Below are 8270 nucleotides of genomic sequence, written 5' to 3' on the forward strand. Positions count from 1 at the left end.
TTTGGTGGGATTTTTAAGGGGAGGGCTGTTGGCCTCCCTCAGATTAGAAGACAGGGGAGAAAATGCCAAGTCCCGATTTCTCTCCACCTCTGCTCCACCCACCCTGGTTCTTTCCAAAAAATAAAAAAAGATTAGAATTGGAAGAAGTCGTCAGAAAGGCGAGCGCCCGCGGCCCCCGGCTGCTGCCCAGGCGACGCGTCCGGGGCGGGCCCGAGCCAGTCGCTCCGTCTGTGGGTCCGTTTGTCCGCCCGCTGCTTCTCAACTGGGGGGAGGGCACTCCGGGCAGGGTCTCCGCAGCGGCTGTCGCCTCAGAGCTTTATCCTCAGATCAAAAAAAAAAGGGGGGGGGGAAGCCCCAACACTCTCATCACAGCCACCTTCAGCCATCTTGCGCGTATTATTATTTCAGGAATAATCTGTTTAATAAAAATAGCTGCGTCTCTAACCCCCTCCCCCTCATCCTGGGCTCCCCGCCCCCTTTTAATAATAATATCGATAATAAAAATGATCTGCTGGCTGGGCAGTCCACGGCTGCTTTTTCCTGCCTCAGCTCGCTGGGGCTTAGGCTCTCCTTCCCCTAGGAAGGGGACGGGAGGAGGGGGCTCGCGGCTGGGAGTGGGGGGCTTCGTCCCTGCTGCCCGCCAGTCGGCCCTCTTTGCTTTAGTGGTGAGGAAAGAGAGCCCTAGCCACTACCGCGCTGTTGCGAGGACGGCAGGCGGGGGAGGGGCCCCAATTCGCGGGACCGGCTGGAGGGGTGCACAGGGGTCCCCGATCTTCCCGCCACAGCTTGGCCTCGGAGTCTGAGCCCAGGAATGGGGAGGATACAATGAGCTCGGAGCAGAGCGCGGCGGGCAGGGTGGAGACGCGAGCTGACTGCGGTGAGCCGGGGTCCCGAGTTAGCGCGGAGAGAGGCGGAGGCAGGAGGGTGGTGTCCCTACATCAAGGCCGGTCCCGCTACTCTGCGAGGGTAGCGGGGGGAGACTGGGAGGTGTAGGCGAAGAGAAAGCAGCAGCACTACGGCGGGGCCTGTAATCAGCACCCGCTGGTTCTGCCCACCCGGCACTGGAGAAATAAGCGGACAGGGAAGGAGGAGGAGGGGAGGGGCTTATTGTCCGGAAGTGCTATAACAGTTGCTGGGCGCCCGGCTCCTCCCCTTATCCCTGTCTGGAGTTGGGGGCTGTTCCGGAGACTTTTCCTGCTATTGGTCTCCAAACTGAGACTCCGCCTCTTTAAGGCGGGGCAACCCGGGGCTCACGTGACTTGCACTAACTTCGGTACATTAAACATTGGAAATGGGGGATGAGTTTCTCTGCTTCTTAAAAGGGAGACGATAATGCTGTGGAGTGGGACCACATATTCCTAGGCCTCTTCACTCGTGTCTCCTTTTACCTGAAAGGGAAAGGAGGGTTTGTCAGTCAGCTCATCTGTTCTGATGGAACTCAACAGCAAATTGCAAAGGTTCACTGTGCAGCAATTTCCCCGGTATCCTCAATATTTTTACCTACTTTTTTTTTGATACTCTATTTTCGGCTGCCCAGGGCAGCATATGAGATCCTAGTGCCTCTACAGGGATCGAACCTGTTCCCACTGCAGTGAAAGTGAAGAGTCTTAACCACTGGACAGCTAGAGAATTCCCTTCCCTACATTTCTGAGGCTCAAATCTACCAAACAAAATATGCATTATTAGTCTCTTCAGTTTAAAAGAAAACGGAGGCCTAAAAAAATGGAGTAAAAAAAAAAATTGGAGTCAACCTGTCAGTTAACAAATGTTTAACAAAAGTCTCATGCACCAGGCATTTTTCTAGGCCCTGGGGATTCCCTGGAGAATATGTACCCCCCAGAAAAAAATTTTTTAATTAATTATGTAGGATAATTTCTGTGGCGGAGAGTAAGGGACTCACACAGTATTCTCAGAAAGTGAAATTTGAGCTGAGACCTGAATATTCAGGAGGAGTCAGGGCTTCCCTAGTAGTTCAACTGGTAAAGAACCTGCCTGCAATGCAGGAAATCCCGGTTCGATTCTGGGTCAGGAAAATGTAATGGAGAAGGGTTAGGCTACCCACTCTAGTATTCTGGCCTGGAGAATTCCATGGACTATACAGTCCATGGGGTTGAGAAGAGTTGGACACGGCTGAGAGACTTTGACTTCACTTCACAGGCAAGTGACAGTCTGGGTGTGGTATGTGTGCTTAGTCATGTCCGATTCTTTGCGACCCCATGGACTGTAGCCCGCCAGGCTCATCTGTCCATGGAATTTTCCAGGCAAGAATACTAGAGTGGGTTTCCATTTCCTTCTCCAGGGGAGTTTCCAAAGCCAGGGATCAAATTGTGTCTTCTGGTTGGCAGGTGGATTCTTTACCACTGTGCCACCTGGGAAGTCCAAAGAGTGCTTCAATCAGAGGGAAAAACAAATACAAAAGCAATGAATAAAGTATGTTCCAGGGCAGAAAGAAGGCCTGTTGTGAGGGAAAAGCCAGGTCGGGACCAGAATACACAGTGTCGTGGTAAGGAGTTTGGACTTGAAGCTGGTTGTGAGAAGCTACTAGATTTAGGATGTATTTTGGAAGTAGAGGCAAATTAGATATGGGGTGAAGAGGAATCAAGACATAATAGTAATAGAGTAAGAATAGGATCAAGATATGCTTACCACTGTATGAATACAGAATATTCTGAATTTAGGATTTGGGCCTTAACAAGAGCCTGGGCGGTGATGCCATTTACCCAGAAGGAGAGAACTGGAGAGGATTACGTTTGGGTGGAGAGATTTTTGAATAGTTCTAAGTTATGTTTGAATTGGTTTAGCTATCCCAGTGGAAATTCCAGAGGAAACAGTTCTATATACAGACTCAGGGGAGGTTTGTGCTGAAGATTATGCATTTGAGATTCATGAGTTTGTTCTAAATGGTAGACCTGAGATTTAAGCCCAGTTCAAAATGACCCATGAGTCTGATCCTTTCATAAAACCAAAGAGCCTCTCTACTTTAGGACCTTCATTTCTTTATTCCTGATTGGGTGGTTAATATGGGTCCTTCAAGTACAGAGCATGTATCTTTTAGTACTTTGCATCCCCTTACACGGGAGGTCTTATGCTGAGTAAATGAACGCATGCATGCATATCAGTGAATAAACAAAGAGAAAGTGACTTTCAAACACTAAGCTTCAATTCCTTGGTTGAAAGATGGTGCAAAGAAACAAGGTCTAGATTGGTGCTATTGGAACATCCTTCTCTGGCCTCCTCATCAATGACCTTCAGGATAATCTAAAGGATTCCACTAATTTCTCACCTTTCTAGACAGCTCCCCTTGACCTCTATAACATCATACTGTTCTGTCTCCTTATCTTTCTAACCACAGACTTCTCCAATTTCTATCTCATAAATATTGACTGCCCTCCACACTCTTATGAACCCACACCTGCTCCCTCATTTACTCCTAAGGCTTTCAGTTCAGTTCAGTCCCTCAGTCATGTCCGACCCCATGGGCTGCAGCACACCAGGAGGCTTCTGTTTGCATCACTAACTCCCGGAGCTTGCTCAAACTCATGTCCATTGAGTTGGTGATGCCATCCAACCATCTCATTCTCTGTTGTACCCTTCTCCTCCTGCCTTTAATCTTTCCAAGCATCAGGGTCTTTTCCAATGAGTCACTTCTTCACATCAGGTGGGCAAAGTATTCTTCAGCTTTAGCATCAGTCCTTCCAATGAATATTCAGGACTGATTTCCTTTAGGATTGACTGGTTGGATTTCCTTACAGACCAAGGGACTGTCAAGAGTCTTCTCCAACACGACAGATCAAAAACATCAATTCTTCGGTGCTCAGCTTTCTTTATAGTCTAACTCTCACATCCGCACATGACTACTAACTTTGACTAGATGGACCTTTGTCAGCAAAGTGATGTCTCTGCTTTTTAATATGCTAAGTTGGTCACAGCTTTTCTTCCAAGGAGCAAGTGTCTTTCAATTGCATGCCTGCAGTCACCATCTGCAGTGATTTTGGAGCCCAAGAAAATAGTCTGTGACCCTTTCCATTGTTTCCCCATCTGTTTGCCATGAAGGGGTGGGACCAGATGCCATGATCTTCATTTTTTGAATGTTGAGTTTTAAGCCAGCTTTTCCACTCTTCTTTTACTTTCATCAAGAGGCTCTTTAGTTCCTCTTTGCTTTCAGCTATAAGGGTGGTATCATCTACATATCTGAGGTTATTGATATTTTTCCTGGCAATCTTGATTCCAGCTTGTGCTTTATCCAGGTGGACATTTCTCATGATGTACTCTGCATGTAAGTTAAATAAGCAGGGTGACAATATACAGCCTTGATGTACTCCTTTCCCAATTTGGAACCAGTCTGTTGTTCCATGTCCTGTTCTAACTGTTGCTTCTTGACCTACATATAGATTTCTCAGAAGGCAGGTAAGGTGGTCTGGTATTCCCATCTCTTTAAGAATTTTCCACAGTTTGTTGTGATCCACACAGTCAAAGGCTTTGGCGTAGTCAATAAAGCAGAAGTAGATGTTTTTCTACTAAGGCTTTACTACTGTCTATATACTGATGACTCCCCAATCAGTCTCCAGCTTAGATCCTCACCCTCCTGGTTGCAGATTCATGTAGCCAACGTGCTGTCCACTCCGATGTCCCCCCTTCAAGATGTTGGCAAATCCTGACTACTTCTTAACCTCTCCATAACTTACCACAAACTCTTGTCTATTTATTTCTGTAGATCCTAACCGGTTTCTGTTTCTGCCCTTATGTGAAAGTGAAAGTCGCTCAGTGGTATCCGACTCTTTGGGAATTCTCCAGGTCAGAGTACTGGAGTGGGTAGCCTTTCCCTTCTCCAGGGGATCTTCCCAACCCAGGGATCGAACCCAGGTCTCCCACATTGCAGGCAGATTCTTTACCAGCTGAGCCACAAGGAAAGCCCCTGCCCTTATGTCCTGGAGTCAATTCTCAACTGAAGAGCCAGAGTAATCTTTAAAAAATGTGTCAGATTTTGTCACTCTTCTGCTTACTCATCCAGTGGCTTCCTACTTCCACCAGAATAAAAGTCAAAGTTTTATAATTGCCTGTAAGGTCCTACACAGGACCTTAAGGTCTGTGTAAGGTCTGGCCTCTGTGTAAGTTATCTACGGTCCCCTTCCTCTGCTCCAGCCACACTGGCTTCCCCGCTGTTCCTCAAGTATAGCTGGTGTGTCTCCCATGCCCCAGCCCCCAGGATCTTCACAGTTGCACCTCACTTTGTCTGAATCTGTCTTCCCTCAGATATCCCTACTGCACCCTTCTTCCTGTCACTGAGATCCTTTGTTCAAGCGATGCCTAGGCCGTGAGGCCTTTCCTGACCTCCATATTTTAAAACGTGCCTCTCCTTCAGTCCTCACTCTCTCTTTTCCTCTGTTGCATTTTTTCTCCTTAGCACATAGCTCCATGTACTCTGTGTCCAACTTTTAAAAATCTTCCATCACCAAGATTTAAGATCTGTGAAAGGATTTTTTTAATACTGTATCCCTGATGGGACCTAGCACATAGTAGATGCTCAACAAATATTTGTTGTATCAATGAATGAATCCCATTCTCTCCATTCCTACCGCTTCTATTCTAATCTAGGCTTGACTGGTCACCTTGCCTCCAATCTACCTCTCTTTCAATATGTTCTCCATCCAGCAGGTAGGGGGATGATCCTACTGTGACAGCTGGATGACTTAAGCAATCTACTCTAGGCAATTTGAACTCCACAGTTCCTGAGAAGAGTTTGGGGACTTTGCCCCTGTTGTTCTGTTTGCCTGGAGAGCTTTTCAAAGTACAGCACCCCACCCCGTTTTGCCCAATTTATCCTTAAGCATCAGGTTTCAACTTAGATGTCACTTCTTGCAGGAAGCCTTTTTAAGTCTCCCCAGACTGGCTTGGGCACCTTCTCTGTGTTCATATCCTGGCACGTGTGTGTGTGCGATCAGTCACTCTGTTGTGTCCGACTCTTTGCGGCCCCACATACTGTAGCCTGCCAGGCTCCTCTGTCCATGAAATTTTCCAGACAAAAATACTGGAGCGGGTTGCCATTTCATACTCCAGGAGATCTTCCCAACCCAGGGATTGAACCCTCGTCTCTTACATCTCCTGCATTGGCAGGTGGGTTCTTTACCACTAGCACCACCTGGGAAGCCCTTTAACAAAGTGGCATAGCCCTTTAATAAAGTGTTAACGCTAACTAAGCAATTACTATGATCCTTACAAAAACTCTGGGAGGGACCTCCCTGGTGGGTCAGTGGCTAAGACTCCATGATCCCCATGCAGGAGGCCCAGGTTAGATCCATAGTCAGGGAACTAGATCCCACATGCCACAACTAAGGAGCCCGAATGCTGCAACTAAAACCCAGTGCTGCCAAAATCAATAAGTAAGTATTTAAAAACAAAACATTTCTAGGAAGTAAGTATCCATTTTTACATGAAGAAACTGAGGCAGAGCTGAGTCAGCTTGTCTAAAGGCAAACTGATGATAAGTGGTGGAGCTGGGGTGGGACGGAAAGCAGCCTTCCTCTTTTATGGTCCTTCTTGCAACTGCTTCCTCGTCTGTCTTCCCCCCACTGCACTATGAGCTCCTTCAGGCTGGGCCTGTGCGGAGTCTCCCAGCATATATCCGAGTGCCTGCCGCACGTTAGTTGAAAGGACAAGCGAGCATATTTTCTAGTTCTTACGGTTTCCACAGTGGTATCATAGCAGCTCAGCACTGCTCAGGTGGCCCTCTTCTGTCTTGTCAAGGTTGAGACCCCAGAAGCTCCATTCTCCTTCCTTTTGGTGCTTTCAGTACTGAGATGGAATGGGGGTGGCCGCAGTGAAATTGGAAAAACAAACGAACAGTGTCACTTCTCTCGTTCTCTGGCCCCAATACGGCCACTCCTCTCATCACAATCCCCTCAATGTCTCCCTTGCCCCTCCAGTTCCTCAGAAAGCTACATTGACACCAACTGTGGATGCCCACCAGCAGTCTTCCTGCCCTTCCCGCATCCTGCCCTTACCTCTCTGCTGAAGACTTCCTGAGCTGAGGAGGAGGAGGGGCTGGTTAGTCTCTTCATACCCCCATGAAAGGGGCCCAAATGGCCTCCCCTCCCAGACCACATCCTTCCCTGCCCTGTGGTCTTGGGATGCTTCTCTTCCTTCTCCTGCCCAGTTGATCACCCTCCTCACCCCTTTCTGGCCTCCCCACTTCAGAGCCTGGCAGGCTGGGTTGAGTCACTCATTTCCAGTATGCATTCGCCTTCTGGTCAGGCCAGTTTGACAAATCTCACCATCCCCTGTCCCATGGCTTGAAGCCTGTGGGTCCCCTGACCCCCCAAGTAGGGTGTCTACCTGGAGGAATGTATGGGCTTTTGGAGGAGACATTAGAGATCACATGGAAGATTCCTCTGTCCCTAAATCTAGGGATAGAGTCTCTGCTTCACGCCCAGGAACTCTTTTCTTTTCAGACACAAACCCAGCCTACTCCTTCCCCCAGAGTCACCTCAGCACAGAATCTCCCTATTCTGTTTTCTCTGGGGCAAGAACGTCACCCTGACCCTGGGTCCTTCCAGGCTAGTCAGATGAGGAGGATTAGATAAGCACTCCGCCCCCAATCTCCAGGGAGAAAGGGGAAGGGGTGTGGCCTGGGCCACCCCAGGGTAGTCAGCCTGGCTCCAGGAGGCTCTGCCTCCCAGAGAGACTGAAGGCCCCAGACAGGACCTGCCCCACTGCCTGGGGTGGGGGTAGGGACAGCCACAGTTCAGCAGGAGGTCACAGAGGAAGGAGCAGTGACCTCCCCCTAAGGCAGGTCCTGCAGATCCAGCTGCTTCTCAAGAGGACAGGGAGGGGAGCTAAGAGCCCTTCAGACAGGAGCTGACTCCTTCAGGTCCTACCCTTTCAAGCCACCCCCAGGACCCCTGCAGAACCTCCTGGGTACTATGGCTCCATCCTGAGGACCAGAAGAAAAGGGCTCTGCTACTCCCCAGGATGGACAAGCAGGCCTAGTAGGAAGGGAAAGAGTGTGTGAGGACCCAGAGCAGTCCTGCAGGGTTGTGGACCTGGGCTGCGTGCAGACCCCTCTCCTGCCTGCCTCTCGGGGCTTCTCCCCCTCTAGCACTAGGCTCTGCTTTGCCACACCAGGCCCTGGAGAGACAGGAGCTGGGCGATTCGGGGAAGGAAGAGCCACCTGCCTCCTCACCCAGCGCAGGCCCACAAGATTTCATAGGAAGGGTGGGCTGGTGTGCTGGTTCTGAGCCTACCCCAGGCCCTGGATTAGGTTGAATGTAGGT

General features: G+C 49.3%; 1 long non-coding RNA gene across 1 annotated transcript; it reads right to left on the bottom strand.

The window, feature by feature from the left end:
* On the bottom strand, nucleotides 1-1091 carry LOC105002672. The gene is made up of 2 exons (XR_827012.1): nucleotides 825-1091; nucleotides 1-386 (listed from the first exon to the last, which is right to left on the bottom strand). It is a non-coding gene; the product is annotated as an uncharacterized LOC105002672 (long non-coding RNA).
* Between the last annotated feature and the right edge of the window lie 7179 nt (nucleotides 1092-8270).

Source organism: Bison bison, unplaced genomic scaffold (assembly GCF_000754665.1).
Source record: "Bison bison bison isolate TAMUID 2011002044 unplaced genomic scaffold, Bison_UMD1.0 scf7180017864456, whole genome shotgun sequence".
Lineage (NCBI taxonomy): Eukaryota > Metazoa > Chordata > Mammalia > Artiodactyla > Bovidae > Bison > Bison bison.